At 44.2% G+C, this 17,145-nt stretch overlaps 1 protein-coding gene across 2 annotated transcripts in view; it reads right to left on the reverse strand.

Annotated features, from left to right (window-relative positions):
• LOC141052086 (estrogen-related receptor gamma-like) overlaps positions 1 to 7,074 on the reverse strand; it is a 71,359-nt gene extending 64,285 nt beyond the window's left edge. The window contains exon 1 of one of the 2 annotated variants that reach the window (XM_073549299.1): positions 6,895 to 7,074. The gene's annotated coding sequence lies outside the window, so the exon portion shown is untranslated. Of the gene's footprint in view, positions 1 to 5,876; positions 5,996 to 6,894 lie in introns of those variants that run through there. The other variant, XM_073549298.1, reaches the window with a different exon arrangement.
• Between the last annotated feature and the right edge of the window lie 10,071 nt (positions 7,075 to 17,145).

Below are 17,145 nucleotides of genomic sequence, written 5' to 3' on the forward strand. Positions count from 1 at the left end.
TAGATTTGCCCTAAATTCCATACCAATGATCCCTTTAAGAGACCCTGGGGTCAGAACCACAGAGCTCAGTGGAACAGTCCTAACTTCCATACCAGGGATCCCGTTAATAGAAGCTTGGGGTCAGAATCAGAGCACTGAGGGATTTGCCCTAACTTCCATACCAGGGATCCCTTTAAGAGAGGCCTGGGGTCAGTACCAAAGCGCTGGATGGATTTGCTCTGACTTCCATACCAATGATCCCTTTAAGTGGGAAGATGTGCCTATATGATGGAGGATGTGTGATGTGCATATGGGCACAGGAGGGGGGATTCATTTCTGTCATGTGCTCTGTGCTCCTTTCAGGGGGGCAGACAATGACTGGGAGCTTATGTTCCCAGGGATGCTAGATTTCCCCCACCATGTCAGTGTCTGCTGAGTTATTGTCAAGTGGGAAAACTGTTGGTCATAGCAACCAATCACAGCTCAGCTTCTTTTAACCAGCTCTGGTGAAATGAGAGATGCTTATTGATTGGTTGCAAGGAAAACTGTTGCTCATAGCAACCAATCACAGCTCAGCTTCTTTTGAACAGCTCTGGTAAAATGAAAGATGCTTCGTGATTGTTTGGTGATACACACATACCTCCATTTTTATATATAGAGATTTATTATGTTTGCTTATATAGCACCATCATATTCCGCAGCACTTTACAGACTATCATCTCTGTCCCCAATGCGGCTCACAGTCTACATCCCCTATCAGTATATCATATTTATTATTACACATACCTTCGCACGCAGCTGCCAGTGTTTGTTTGAAGATAGATTAGATAAACATTAGATAAACATTTGCACTTCTGCATTATTTCCATATTATTATTATTTTTTTAATATATGCCGTATACATACAGTATATTTATCTGGATTATTAGTAGGTGGGTAATTAATCATTTAGATCTGGACAATAATTAAGGTAATCCCCTATCCTTACATTGCAGTGCAGCAAATCCACCTCACCCGTATCTCACCCCCGTGGCATTAAGGGACCACAGCCGGCTTACTCCAGCAGATTAGGGTCACTCACAATGATTAGGGTTTATCTCCAGGTCATAGCCCTATAGGTCGGCTGCTAGGTCTTCAACAATCCAGGGACAACTACTTCATGCCCCAAAACTGGTTTATCCATTATCAACACTTAGGAACTAATCCACTGGTAGATACTGTAAGTGTCTGATTCCTTGGGTCCCACTGATCACTAGAACAGATAAGTGCCTGATTCCTGGGGGTCCCACTGGTCACTAGAACAGAAATGCTTGATTCCTGGGGGTCCCACTGATCACTAGAACAGATAAGTGTCTGATTCCCGGGGGTCCCACTGGTCACTAGAACAGAAATGTCGGATTCCTGGGGGTCCCACTGATCACTAGAACAGATAAGTGTCTGATTCCCGGGGGTCCCACTGATCACTAGAACAGATCAGTGACTGAATCCTGGGGGTCCTACTGATCACTAGATCAGATAAGTGACTGATTTATGGGGGTCCCCCTGATCACTAGAACACATAAGTGTCTGATTCCTGGGGTCCTACTGAAATCACTAGAACATTCCTGGGGGTCTAGAACAGATAAGTGTCTGATTGTTGGGGGAGTCCCACTTATCACTAGAACAGATAAGTGTCTGATTCCTGGGGGTCCTACTGATCACTAGAACAGATAAGTTTCTGATTCCTGGAGGTCTAGAACAGATAAGTGTCTGATTGTTGGGGGAGTCCCACTTATCACTAGAACACATAAGCGTCTGCTTCCTGGGGGTTCCACTGATCACTAGAACAGATGTGTCTGATTCCTGGGGGTCCCCCTGATCACTAGAACAGAAGTGACTGATTCCTGGGGGTGCCACTGATCACTAGAACAGAAGTGTCTGATTCCTGGGGGTCCCACTGATCACTAGAAGAGAAGTGTCTGATTCCTGGGGGTCCCACTGATCACTAGAACAGATAAGTGCCTGATTCCTGGGGGTCCCATTGATCACTAGAACAGATAAGTGTCTGATTCCCGGCAATCCCACTGGTCACTAGAACAGAAGTGACTGATTCCTGGGGGTCCCACTGATCACTACAACAGATAAGTGTCTGATTCCCGGGGGTCCCACTGATCACTAGAACAGATAAGTGCCTGATTCCTGGGGGTCCCATTGATCACTAGAACAGATAAGTGTCTGATTCCCGGGGATCCCACTGGTCACTAGAACAGAAGTGTTTGATTCCTGGGGGTCCCACTGATCACTAGAACAGATAAGTGTCTGATTCCCGGGGGTCCCACTGGTCACTAGAACAGAAATGTCGGATTCCTGGGGGTCCCACTGATCACTAGAACAGATAAGTGTCTGATTCCCGGGGGTCCCCCTGATCACTAGAACAGATCAGTGACTGAATCCTGGGGGTCCTACTGATCACTAGATCAGATAAGTGACTGATTTATGGGGGTCCCCCTGATCACTAGAACACATAAGTGTCTGATTCCTGGGGGTCCTACTGAAATCACTAGAACATTCCTGGGGGTCTAGAACAGATAAGTGTCTGATTGTTGGGGGAGTCCCACTTATCACTAGAACAGATAAGTGTCTGATTCCTGGGGGTCCTACTGATCACTAGAACAGATAAGTGTCTGATTCCTGGAGGTCTAGAACAGATAAGTGTCTGATTGTTGGGGGAGTCCCACTTATCACTAGAACACATAAGCGTCTGCTTCCTGGGGGTTCCACTGATCACTAGAACAGATGTGTCTGGTACCTGGGGGTCCCCCTGATCACTAGAACAGAAGTGACTGATTCCTGGGGGTGCCACTGATCACTAGAACAGAAGTGTCTGATTCCTGGGGGTCCCACTGATCACTAGAAGAGAAGTGTCTGATTCCTGGGGGTCCCACTGATCACTAGAACAGATAAGTGTCTGATTCCTGGGGGTCCCACTGATCATTAGAACAGATAAGTGCCTGAGTATTGGGGGTCCCACTGATCATTAGAATAGATAAGTGTCTGATTGCTGGGGGGTCCCACTTATCAATAGAACAGATAAGTGTCTGATTCATGGGGTCCCACTGATCACTAGAACAGAAGTGTCTGATTTCCGGGGGTCCCCCTGATCACTAGAAGAGATAAGTGTCTGATTCCTGGGGGTCCCACTGATCACTAGAACAGATAAGTGTCTGATTCCTGGAGGTCTAGAACAGATAAGTGTCTGATTGTTGGGGGAGTCCCACTTATCACTAGAACACATAAGTGTCTGCTTCCTGGGGGTCCCACTGATCACTAGAACAGATGTGTCTGATTCCTGGGGGTCCCCCTGATCACTAGAACAGATAAGTTTCTGATTCCTGGGGGTCCCACTGATCACTAGAACAGAAGTGACTGATTCCTGGGGGTGCCACTGATCACTAGAACAGAAGTGTCTGATTCCTGGGGGTCCCACTGATCACTAGAAGAGAAGTGTCTGATTCCTGGGGGTCCCACTGATCACTAGAACAGATAAGTGTCTGATTCCTGGGGGTCCCACTGATCATTAGAACAGATAAGTGCCTGAGTATTGGGGGGTCCCACTGATCATTAGAACAGATAAGTGTCTGATTGCTGGGGGGTCCCACTTATCAATAGAACAGATAAGTGTCTGATTCATGGGGTCCCACTGATCACTAGAACAGAAGTGTCTGATTTCCGGGGGTCCCCCTGATCACTAGAAGAGATAAGTGTCTGATTCCTGGGGGTCCCACTGATCATTAGAACAGATAAGTGCCTGATTGTTGGGGGGTCCCACTGATCATTAGAACAGATAAGTGCCTGATTGTTGGGGGGTCCCACTTATCAATAGAACAGATAAGTGTCTGATTCCTGGGCGTTCCACTGATCACTAGAACAGATACTGTAAGTGTCTGATTCCTGGGGGTCCTACTGATCACTAGAACAGATAAGTGTCTGATTGTTGGGGGGGTCCCACTTATCACTAGAACACATATGTGTCTGCTTCCTGGGGGTTCCACTGATCACTAGAACAGATGTGTCTGATTCCTGGGGGTCCCCCTGATCACTAGAACAGATAAGTGTCTGATTCCTGGGGGTCCCACTGATCAATAGAACAGAAGTGACTGATTCCTGGGGGTCCCACTGATCACTAGAACAGAAGTGTCTGATTCCTGGGGGTCGCACTGATCACTAGAACAGATAAGTGTCTGATTCCTGGGGGTCCCACTGATCATTAGAACAGATAAGTGCCTGAGTATTGGGGGGTCCCACTGATCATTAGAACAGATAAGTGTCTGATTGCTGGGGGTCCCACTGATCACTAGAACAGAAGTGTCTGATTTCCGGGGGTCCCACTGATCACTAGAACAGATAAGTGTCTGATTCCAGGGGGTCCCACTGATCACTAGAAAAGATAAGTGTCTGATTCCTGGGGGTCCCACTGATCATTAGAACAGATAAGTGCCTGAGTATTGGGGGGTCCCACTGATCATTAGAACAGATAAGTGTCTGATTGCTGGGGGGTCCCACTGATCACTAGAACAGAAGTGTCTGATTTCCGGGGGTCCCACAGATCACTAGAACAGATAAGTGTCTGATTCCTGGGGGTCCCACTGATCACTAGAACAGATAAGTGCCTGATTGTTGGGGGGTCCCACTGATCATTAGAACAGATAAGTGCCTGATTGTTGGGGGGTCCCACTTATCAATAGAACAGATAAGTGTCTGATTCCTGGGGGTCCCACTGATCATTAGAACAGATAAGTGCCTGATTGTTGGGGGGTCCCACTTATCAATAGAACAGATAAGTGTCTGATTCCTGGGGGTCCCACTGATCACTAGAACAGATAAGTGTTTGATTGTTGGGGGTCCCACTGATCACTAGAAGAGATAAGTATCTGATTATTGGGGGTACCACTGATCACTGGAACAGATAAGTGTCTGATTATTGGGGGTACCACTGATCACTGGAACAGATAAGTGTCTGATTATTGGGGGTACCACTGATCACTGGAACAGATAAGTGTTTGATTGTTGGGGGTTCCATTGATCACTGGAACAGATAAGTGTTTGATTGTTGGGGGTCCCATTGATCACTAGAACAGATAAGTGTTTGATTGTTGGGGGTTCCATTGATCACTGGAACAGATAAGTGTTTGATTGTTGGGGGTCCCATTGATCACTAGAACAGATAAGTGTTTGATTGTTGGGGGTTCCATTGATCACTGGAACAATCACTCACCTGATGTATAGTGTTCAAGGGCCGATCCTAAAAGATCTGATTGAAATTAGAAAATAAACTACCGTATTCTCCCCATGGAAACAGTGCCTCTCCTGTCCAATGGCTACATCTGGTAATGCAGTTTAAGGGAGCGAATTGGTGGTTAGAGCAGTGGCTAAAGTCTGATCATCAGATTTCCTTTGGTTGTATAGATATCAGTATTTTTGCAGTACTAATATCAGGATCCATGTTAGTTGTCACATTCGATTATTTTTTTCTGTAATTTGTCATTTTTTACAGATCGAAGATGCTGAGCAAATGACAACTAGTCATCAGTTTCTGAGCAGCTAATTAGGGGATGGTAAATATGGCTTCACTTCCTCCTGTCACTCTTGCAAGAAAGGTTGTCAAAGTCTGAAGCGAGCTATTCTTCCCAAGCCTCTACACACATGCACACTCAGTTTGGTTGCGCGATCATATGTTTGCAGTAGAAAAAGGGCAGTAAGCTGCTGCCAGACCCTACTCATAGCAGCTTATCTCCCCAAAGAACAAAAGACTATGTTATATTGAAATTCAACATGTCCCATCCCTCTATCAGCCCCATCCAGTCTGTTTACTAGTCACACAGCTTTGTGTATTATCTTTATGGCAGCTAATATGTTACCTGTATGGGTCAGTCACCTCCTTCCAGAGAACCGGTCACCTCTGAAAACCCCTAGCCAATCAAGGGAGCAGAGCTGCAGGAGGGAGAGGGTGGAGCTGTAAGGACATGGCCGATCCCCTCAGTTGCGCCCTCTCCTGCTGTGTGACCCCCTGTGCACTTCTTATGTACACGTTATGTCCCTGTAAAGTTTTATATGTGTTCTATGCTTTGTATTTCAATGCATATGTTTCTCCTTTAAATGCCATAAGAGCTAGGGATAGCAATGGTTAAACAAGGGACTGGGTCTGCAGCCACAAGGAAGCTAATGCTTCCTCAGAACTGCTGGAATCATTGACCAGTGCAGACCTACAGACAGACGGGGCACTGCCAGACCGCCCCAGATGGAAGAGGTCTGTTGTCCCAGGTTAAATATTACTAAGGACTAAAAGGACTACAACACAGGCTCTCTGGACTTTAGAGGGGCTTTCGCTGAAGGGGACTCAGGCACCCAGATTCCAGCGGTTGGACCACTGTGATCCTTGGCTGCTGCGGCCGTTGTGGGTACCACTGCAGCAAATGTCAGGGCGAGAGCAGGAACTCCAGTGATGAAAATTGTCTTTTATGTCCATCCTTTATCCTCTGTTCAATAAAAAGTTATGTTTTCCCTGTTGGAGTACAGCTGCATCTCTGGACTCATAGTTGCCTAGACTGCTGTGGCCTGAGGAGAAAAGGTAACTCTGTTTGGGGGGGGAAAGACTGAATCCATTCCAGATTGCATGTACAAGGGGCCAGGGTGTCTACAGACTGTGTTTAGTGGATGAGCTCAGTCCGGACTACTACGCCAGTGCCCCGTGTCTTATAGAGCAACAGCCTGAACCAATGATGAGATACCAATGTTACAGGCCCCCTGTATGCACTGCAGCTACATTGTAGTCACCGATCTGAGTTAACATTTAGGCAAGCAGAAAAATTCTTGAGGCGAGTAAAGAGCAGATGTTAATCCCCTATAGGTATTGATATACATATAATTTCTCAGTACCTGATTGGGAAGTCACTTTAAATGGAAAAAAAAATCTAACCGCCTGAAGCTGCTACAAGATGGCGCTCACTGCATACACTGCCTCTATTAAGGCCTGTGAGAGCGATATAGACTTGCAGCAAGCTTCTTCTCGTGCCTTGCAGCCATTTCAGGATAGCAGGCTGCTCTGCTAGAAGTTTGGCAAAGTCCACAATGTTAGAAGAGGAGACGCATATGTGCTAATGGCCAACATATAGTGCACCCCCTTCTGGCGAGACTCTATAACTACTTGTATGTGCGCAGTCAGTTTTACAGATCTGTACTTTATGTAAAATAGGTCATGTGGAAAATACATTTTAATAGCATAAAAATATCCTGGATAATCCAGACAGGTTTAAGAGACTAAAGAAAAACAATCAGATAAATATTCTCGTACAATTTTTATTTTTCTTATTTAATTCTGTAACAAGGTATAAGACACCCCGAAATATGCTAAAATATCTGCCGTAATAGGTGGCATCTGCTGAACATGCCACTGGACAGAACAAAATGTCTGCAACAACCCTGCCCTCTTGTGGCCAAAGTAATAATTGCAGAAAAAGTTGTAAAAATTAAAAACAAATAAATAAATCAATAAACGTTTATCAAATATACATTTATTTTATGTCAGTGTGGTCTGATACTCTCATATACAGCACAAGCACAAAGGTGCCACAGTGTAATGGGAATTGTAGTTTTGTAACAACTGGACAGCAATAAAGTAAAAATCACTTCTATACAGACTCTCCTGAAATCATTTACCCCACTGACTACCAAAATTGTAGCGAGAAAACAAATTGTCCAGGATCAGAAAAACATGGCTGCATTCTTTCAGAAATAGCACCGTACCTGACCATGCGTGGTAGCTCAATTCAATGAAGCTGAGTTGCAATACCAGAGACAACCCATAATTAGGTGTGGCGCTGTTTTTAAAAGAAAGTAGCCATGTTTTCCTAAACCCAGACAATAAAATCCTAATGGTATGAAAAGGAAATACATTTAATCCTGGTATTTGAGTGTCTGAAAATAAAAAATATCTAAAAAAGTAAAAAAATAATAGATTTAATATTTTCTGAAAAGAGGGAAAAAAAATACCACAAATATACAATAAGACAATAATAAAAAAAAATATAATATATACATTTTTAAAAACTGATAAACAGATTAAATTTAAAAATAAGAATCTTAACATTTCCTAAAAGGTACATTAAAAAAACACAGTAAAAGAAATAAAATAGAAATAAAAAATAAAATAAACTAAAAATACATTTTTTTTTTCATTTTAGGACGCTGGGTTATAAGTTACTACTGGATAGTATGCCACCAATCAATATTCTATATATTCACAGACGTAAAACAGTTAGGTCATACAAAAAAATAAAGAAAAAAATTGTAAAAAGAAGAATAAAAAAGTGATCGTTTCTCATTTATTAATATACCATAGTAGAAAATATTTTTAAAAAATGGTCTCTGGCTATAAAAGTATAACAAAATTTGAAAAAAAAATGAAATTGACTTACATGGTCTGTATGTGGCTATCGCGATGCCGAGGTGACTTTTTTTTGGATATTCTCTGCACGGTGATGGGGTGCACGCTACACAGGAAGGTGCTAAGCTAGTGGCAGTATATTAACCTACAAGCATGGCCGACATTTGTGAGGGCCACAAGAAGATGTCAGACTCCAATATTGAGGACTAACGGGGTCCTTGAGCCCAACGCTTCTTCTTGGGGTCAATGATCGCAGCGGGCTGTGGTGAATGTAAGGCCATGGAGTTTGTAGACTAGTCCGCCGATTTCCTTGATTTGTCTGGAGCCACCATATCAGCCCTGCATGTGCCGCAGTGAAAGTTTCTTCTCTGAAGCAGGTCAGTGGGGTGAGGAAGGGATAATCCGAGAGATTAAAGTTACCTCTGGGAGATGAGAGGCCGATGGCGTTTTATGCTGAGCCAGCCACTCAGCCCCCACCATCAATATACCTTATAATCTACACTATATGAGTAAAAGTATATGCCCCCTGTACATGACCCCGACAGGGGCTTTTATAACACCCCATTCTAAATCCATACACATTAATATGGTCTCCTGTAAGAAGATAGTAGACACCAGTAGGGAGTCTGGTGAGAACTGGGACATGAGTGGTGGAGATATTTTACTTTATTTTTTTTGGTTATAAATCTGGAACCCCTTTAAAAATGGAATCTCCTTGACACAAGCTGCTAAATTCAGGTCCTTCACTGGGATCTCTGGGGCTCAGAACAAAAACACTACAGTCACACCGCCATTAATTTGAAAATATTTTTGGCCACATCATTGCTGTGAATTGTGGCTGTACCTTACGGCTACGGGACTGGGATGTGGGCACAATCTCAACGAAAACTATATCTTTTTCTCATTATCAATGTTTCGGAGTAAGCATAATGTATAAATTTCTTTCTCGAGGTTGAAAAAAAACCCTTTTTTTTTCCCTGGGCTTTTCTTTCCAGCATTAAATATACGAGGCCTATATTGATGACCTATCGGCGGGGGAGGTCTGACACCAGGCACCTCCCCCGATGAGCTCTTGTCAGCTCCAACATCTATCAGAGCTAACCAGGGTGTGGGCAGGAACAGTGCAGCTCCATACACAGCCTAGTGGCTATTCCCTTAGGCTGTGTGCCCACATAAGCATTTTTTTAAGCGTTTTTACCAGCAAAAATGCTTAAAAATCACTCAAAAGAAGCATCCCATTCATTTTAATGCATTTTGCACTTTTTGTGCATATTGATGCATTTTTTTTCCGCAAAAAAACGCTTTGCGGTAGAAAACGCAGCATGCTCATTAATTTTGTGGAAAAGTCCGCGTTTTTAGCTATTTTCTATTTGTCTGGGGATGCGTGGAAAACGCGCAAAAAACGAGCGGAAAAAATGTGCGTTTTCTGGGAAGGAGTCCGGTTTTCATGCAGAAATTTTCTGCATAAGTGGGCACATAGCCTTAGTGTTAGAACCAGAGCTATTGTGACAGTCCATCGGTCATGTCGATAATCTGTGGCCCACAGATGGCATCTCCTGTTCCTCGTTTGATAAGCTGACCTGGGGAGACATCATTATTGCGGCATGACGTACATGCAATGTCACACCGATTTATCAAAAGAAGTGCCATCACTGATGCCATCTACCGTAGCTGATAGACTGGGTCCTGCCAATCAATTCGCACCAACTCTAGTTAGGACACCATTAATCTAATATGTACGGCCAGTGACAAGTGAGCACATGCTGTCAATTCTAGCACAAGCAGATGTTTACCGATTCATCATGCCCTGGCCCGGTCCTCTATGGCTGCTGGATCAGGGCAGTTTATTTCTGCACTTGGGTAACCCCAAATTTTTTATTTTTACAAGAGTAATAGGAGAAAATAGACCCTAAAATTTGCTGAACAATTTCTCCTGAGCAGGCCATGCCCCTTATGTTTGAAAAAAAAAGTATTGATTGGGCACATAGCAGGGTCCAGAAGGGAAGGAGCACAGTTTGACTTTTTGAACGCAAAAATGGCTGGAATCAAGAGCGGTTGCCATGTCGCGTTTGGAGACCCCCTGATGTGCCTAAACAGTGTAAACCACCCCACAAGTGACCTCATTTTGGAATCTAGAACCACTCAAAGAATTCAACTATGAGGTGTACAGAACATTTTTAACCTACAGGTGATTCCAAAAACTTTATAACATTTAGATGTGAGAACAAATAGTGTAATTTTTGTATTTGTTGCAAATTTGTCAGGTACACAAGGGTTAATAGGTGAAACTGGACCCTATAATTTATTGCACAATTTCTCCCGAACTCAATGCTGCCCCATATTTTGTCAGAAATTACTGTTAGGCCACACGTCAGGGCTGAGAAGGAAGGAGCGCTGTTTGGCTTTTGGAGCACACATTTTGCTAAAATAGTTTGCGAGTGACATTTGCAAAGCCCTGAAGATGCCAGAACAGCAGAAAAACACAAAAAGTGACCTCATTGTAGAAACTAGAGCAGCAGTGACTATTTTGTAACATCCACGCCGTGCTTTATTCTGGATAATTGCAAATCTGCCAGTCTAGTACCCATACATTGTGTCCAGGGTCGGTCTAGCCTGGCGGGAAATCGGGGAAATTCTCAGTGGGCCCTTGCAGTGGACCATGGAGATGGCGGGGGGAAGGAGAGAAGAAAAAAAAAAAATGCGTTTTTTAGGGGCACGGGCCCTTTAAAAGTGCAGGCATAGTCTGTGCAGGGGGGCGTGCACGCAGCGTTCATTACCTGAACCGCCGCGGCGCACGTCCCGATCAACACTGAGTAGTGTGCGCCTGTCGTCACAGACGTATGACGTCAGTGTCTTGCGCCGCAAGCGACGGGCGCACAAAAGTTAGGCGTCGACCTCTGCTAGGTCAGTGGCCATCTTAATATACGAGCGCACCGGACTGCAGAGGGAAAGGATGCCGCCCGGCGCAGGGAGTGTGGGCAGGTAAGAGGAATCTTTTTTTTTTTTTCCTTCTGTCCATGCAGCCAGGATAAGGGACCAGGGTGGATATATGAGGGAGTGGGGGAGAGCAGCACAAAAGGCCTTGGTAGATCTATTGGGGGGCTCACATGGGCCTATGAAATATGGGGGGAAAGCAGCACAAGGGACCAGGATGGAAATATGGGGGGGAGCAGCACATGGGTCCATGATTGATACATGGGGGGAGCAGCACAAGGGACCAGGTTTTGATACATGGGGGGGGGAGCAGCACAAGGGACCAGGTTGCCTATATGGGGGGAGCAGCACATGGGTCCATAATTCGTGTATGGAGTGGAGCAACACAAGGGACCGGGATGGATATATGGAGGGGGGCGCCACCAAGGACTGGGATGGATATATTGGGGGGGGGGGGTGGCAGCACAAAAGGCCTGGATAGATATATGGGGGTGGCAGCACAAGGGACCAGGATGGATATATAGAGGGGAGCAGTACAAGGGGCCAGAATGGATATATGGGGGGGGCGGGGGGGGGAAGAGTAGCACAAGGGGCCAGGATGAATATATGGGGGGGATTGCAGCACGAAGGACCAATATGGATATCTGGGGGGGAGCAGCACAATGGACCAGGATGGATATATTGGGGGATGGCAGCACAAAGGACCAGGATGGATATATGGGGGGGGGGGGAGCAGCACATGGGCCCTTGATTGATATATGGGGGGATGGGGCAGCACAAGGGACCAGGATGGATATATGGGGGGGTGGCAGCACAAAAGGCCTGGATGTATATATGGGAGTGGCAGCACAAGGGACCAGGATGGATATATGGAGGGGAGCAATACAAGGGGCCAGAATGGATATATGGGGGGGGGGGGGGGGAGTAGCGCAAGGGGCCAGGATGAATATATATTGGGGGATTGCAGCACAAAGGACCAATATGGATATCTGGGGGGAGCAGCACAAGGGACCAGGATGTATATATGGGGGGAATCAGCACAAAAGGCCAGGATGGATATATGGGGGGGTGACAGCACAAAGGACCAGGATGGATAAAGGGGGAGGGGAGCAGCACATGGGCCTATAATTGTTACATGGGGGCACACCACAAAGGACCAGGATGGATATATATGGGGAGCAGCACAAGGGACCAGGATAGATATATGGGGGGAGGAGCACATGGGGCCATGATTGATATATGGAAGGGAGCAGCACAAGGGACCAGGACAGATATATGGGGAAGCAGCACAAGGGCCGGGATGGATATATGGTGGGGAGCAGCACAAGGGACCAGGATAGATATATGGTGGGGAGCAGCACAAGGAATCAGGATAGATATATGGGGGGGGAGGAGCACATGGGGCCATGATTGATATATGGAGGGGAGCAGCACAAGGGACCAGGATAGATATATGGGAGGAGCACATGGGGCCATGATTGATATATGGAGGGGAGCAGCACAAGGGACCAGGATATATGGGGAAGCAGCACAAGGGCCAGGATGGATATATGGTGGGGAGCAGCACAAGGGACCAGGATAAATATATGAGGTGAGCATGGGGCCATGATTGATATATGGAAGCCAGAACAAGGGACTATGTTGGATATATGGGGGGGGCCAGGATAGATAAATAGGGAAGCAGGACAAGGGACATATGGAGTCCTGTATGGAGAGCTGGGGGGGGGGAAGGATAGATAGCTGGGGCCCAGGCTGCAGATATTGGGGCTAGGCTAGACAAATGACATGGGGTCCAGGCTAGGGCATATTATAAAATAAAGGGTGACAGGCAGGGCTAGATTATTAAATAAAGAGTGCCAGGGACTTAACTACTGTTTGGGGGCCAGAATGAGGAACATGCTTTATTAGTTATGGTGACAAGTGAAGATAATTATTACTGCTGTAAAATAATTTACTTTTTAAGAAACTGTTTTCCATGGAGGGAACAAAAGGGAGGTCCTGTTAGTGTGCAGTGTGGCACTAAGTCGCTTTTTTTCTTCATCAGACGTAGTGTAGAAGTCAGGGAAAAAGTGGGGAAAGTGCTCTGGAAGCGATCAGCTATTGCTGACTTGTGTTATTTTTTGCAGAGACGAGTCCTGGCTGGAAGAAAAATATTCAGGATTGAGAGTCCTCAGTAGTTGATACCTTTTAATGGCTAACTGAAAAGATGGTAACACATTGCAAGCTTTCCAGACTACTCAGGTCTCTTCATCAGGCATAGACTAATACAAAATCTGAAGTCATATATTTATGCACAATACAGCCTAGAAAAAATGCAATAGATAAGACAAGTGACGTGAAGCAGAATTATCAATATGGGAGAGGGAGAAACATAAATATAAACATTGGACCAGTTCATAGATAAGGAGTCTGGATGTTTTATGGTCCTCTGATTGGGGTCTAGTTCTGTGTTGCCCCTGTGTTGGCTGGAAGAAGTGATGGGCAGTCTTATGGATCTTTCTTGGATGCATTATCCTGTGAAGTGAGCTAGCTTAAAAATTTCCATGTACAAACTCTTTATAACATGTGGTGGGTTCCTGCTGTCAATTTTGTGGATTCCCACTTTATAATAACCTTTTCTGTCTTTTTGAAAATAAAATTGTGTTTTTTATTACGACTGGTTCTTTTGTAGATTTTTGCTTTTTCTGATTCTACCATATTGTACTGAACCCTATGTAGGTCCATTTTTGTTTGGCACATTATCATTATTTCTTACATATTGTATTTGGTGTATTTTGATTTGATGCCCTAATTATTGACCCAACTCCTCCATATTGGCAAAGTGATAATGTATTGATTGGTGGGGATCTGACTGCTTGGACCCATGCAGCAAAATGTGGTACTTTTTATCCCCATTAGACTGGAGTGACATGTCTGACTTGACCACTGATCCATTCCCTCAGTGGCTGCACTTGGTTTTTTTTTCCTGGAAGCCCGAAAGAGAATGAATGGAGCTGCGGTCAGATATCCCACTGAATTTTAAAGTGTCCTATCAACGATAAAACTTGCTCATTCTTCCGATCGTTGTAGTCCCTAATGCTTGGACCTAAGTTATCACCTATCCTGTGGAGCCCATGGATCGGAGATAACTTGTTTTAACCAAAGAACCCCATTAATGAAAACTACAGTAATTAAATATCCCAGTTTTAGGGGCGCACAGTAGATGTGCAGGAGCCTCCTGTGTTTTACAGCCGATGCTCCTCTATGTATAACGGGGATAATGACTAAATATTTGCATATAGCTGTAGGGTGGGCCCCAGCCACCCCAGTCCGACCCAGATTGTGTCACTATACAGTTTAACGCCACATTGTGCCCAGCTTGGGCTTCTGCGGATATGCACCCATAAATTAAGTGCCTTCTCTGCATTACAATAATGCCAAACATGTAGCTGCTTAGTGTGGTTTAGGCACAGTGGGGCATTTGGCAGCGCAGAATTCACTGGATATAATTTCAGGGGGTGGGAGTGAGCCATGTCACTTTTCCAGAGTCTTTGCTCTAACAGTAACGTGGGAACACCCTAAAGTTCCAGTGACAGACCTGAGTGGGGGCTGCTTTTGTGCAGGATAAATTAGGGTTTTATTGGTAACATTTTGGCGTACATAACATTTTTCGATTGCTTCCACAATAAGACTGGATCACATTCTTGTGTTCTATGCTGACCACTTACCTCAGGGTTTCTGTGTAAATTCCACAAAAACATGATTCAGACGAAGCCACCCAAAAGGCAGATGGAGACACTTCGCACTCCGTTTGGCGTCTGCTCCGGCCGTCTCCATCTTTTTAGGCGTGTACAGATCTGTGGTCGACCACACTTGAGCACTAAAAAGACGCTTAAAATGATGGGACACTGCTGGAACATAAGCCAGTCTAAAGTGACTCCATCTGCCTCATAAGCGAGTGGTTCCATCCAGGATTTTGTCTGAATCGCAGTTTTGGTGAATTTATACGGTAACTCCGAAATAAGCACTCAGCGGAGAACACAGGATAAATGTGAACTGAGCCTTATTCTGATTTTTGGGAGGTAGAATGAACAAATGGACAGCAGTACAAGAATAGTTCTTATTTTTGCGCTGTTCACAGTGCAGTATAAATGAGGCAGATTTATTCTTCGGGTTGTTGCGATTACAGTGATAACCAGATTTACTGTATATCGGGTTTTTTTAAGTTTTGCTGCTATCACACAGTAAAAATGTTAGTTTTTTTTATATACAAAGTAGGTTTTTTTTATCACCATAGTCTGAAAGCTGTAACTTATTTTTGACGAGCAAAGCTGTATGAGGGCTAATTTTTTGCGGGACTTGTTGCATATTTGTTTGGTACATAATATTTTTTGATCACTTTTTATTCAGATTTAAGAAACATTTATGAACACACCCCAGCAATTCAGTTATTGTTTTCATTTTTTTGCGTCGTTCACTGTACGGTTAAAGTGAGGAGACCAATTTGTTTGTTGGGTCGGTACGATTGCAGCGATACCAGATTTATATTTTTATGCTTAGCTATTTTCACAGACTAAAAACAATATTTTACAAATATTAATTTTTTTTGCATCGCCATACTGAGAGCTGTAACTTGTTTTTCATGCCGAATAAGCCATATTATTGCTCGGCGTACAACTGGTTTTTTTTTCACTTCTCGAGTCAGTATGATGAAAAAGCGACTTTTTTTTTTAATTTATTGTTTCGGTGCCCACCATACAGAATATAAAAAAAAAAAAAAGTACCAGTTTTATAGAGTGTGTTGTTCCGGACGCGGAGATACCAATTGTGCATTTTTTTTTTTGTTTCATCACAAAAGCTGCACTATGGGTGGTGAAACGGACTTTAGTGATTTTTTTATTTTTATTTTACTTAGTCCCACTGTGGGACATGTATAATTTTCAGTTTGATCACTGGTCTCATACACTGCAGTACTTGTGTACTGCAGTGCATGAGACTATCAGTGTTTCACTGACTGTGCCTGTGAGACTCAGCTTATAATATTCCTTAGGCCTGTTTCACACTTCAGTTTTTTTGACGTCAGTTGAAATCCGCCAAGGATTAAAAAAAAACAAAAAAACGGATCTGTTTCCGTTTGACAAACGGATGCACCGGATCCGTTTTTTGACAGATCCGTTTGAGCCACCAATGACTGAAATTTAAAGCAATAGGACTCTGGAAAAGGAGAGAGATTAGAGATATTTTACCAGAACGGGGTTTGGGGTTAAATTTCATGAAAGGAAGTTCTTCCGGGCATGCTCAGTATAAAAAGGTGGATCCGTTGGCGGATTCCGTCAATTAACGGGTGGAAACGGATCCGTCGCCCATAGGCGTCCATTATAACAGATGGCGGACAGCGACGGTTCCGTTGCTATCTGCTATTTTAATGCAGGCAAAAAACGTTTCATTGTCAGTCCACTCCAGACAGTGGACGCCAATATTATGACGGATCCGTCAAAAAACGGAAGCAGCGGATGATAATCCGTCAAAATCCACCGCAAATGCAAGTCAATAGGAAAGAAAACGGATCCGCAAAAAAAATGGTGGATCCTTTTTTTTTTGCAAAACGGCGGATTTTGACTGATGTCAAAAAACTGAAGTGTGAAACAGGCCTTAGTCGCCTGCTTCCTTCTTATGCTGTACAGATCATAAATCTGCAAAGATCTGCGGACCAGGATAGTAATGAGGGACAATAAGAGATATTATAAAATAAAAAAAAATATCCATCCTTTATTAACAAATTGGTAAGAGATAGCACCGCATACAATAGGTGTCCGCACCGTGCAATCAAA

The sequence above is a fragment of the Dendrobates tinctorius genome, unplaced genomic scaffold (genome assembly GCF_039654945.1).
Source record: "Dendrobates tinctorius isolate UK_male_01 unplaced genomic scaffold, ASM3965494v1 ptg000158l, whole genome shotgun sequence".
In the NCBI taxonomy this organism is placed as follows: domain Eukaryota; kingdom Metazoa; phylum Chordata; class Amphibia; order Anura; family Dendrobatidae; genus Dendrobates; species Dendrobates tinctorius.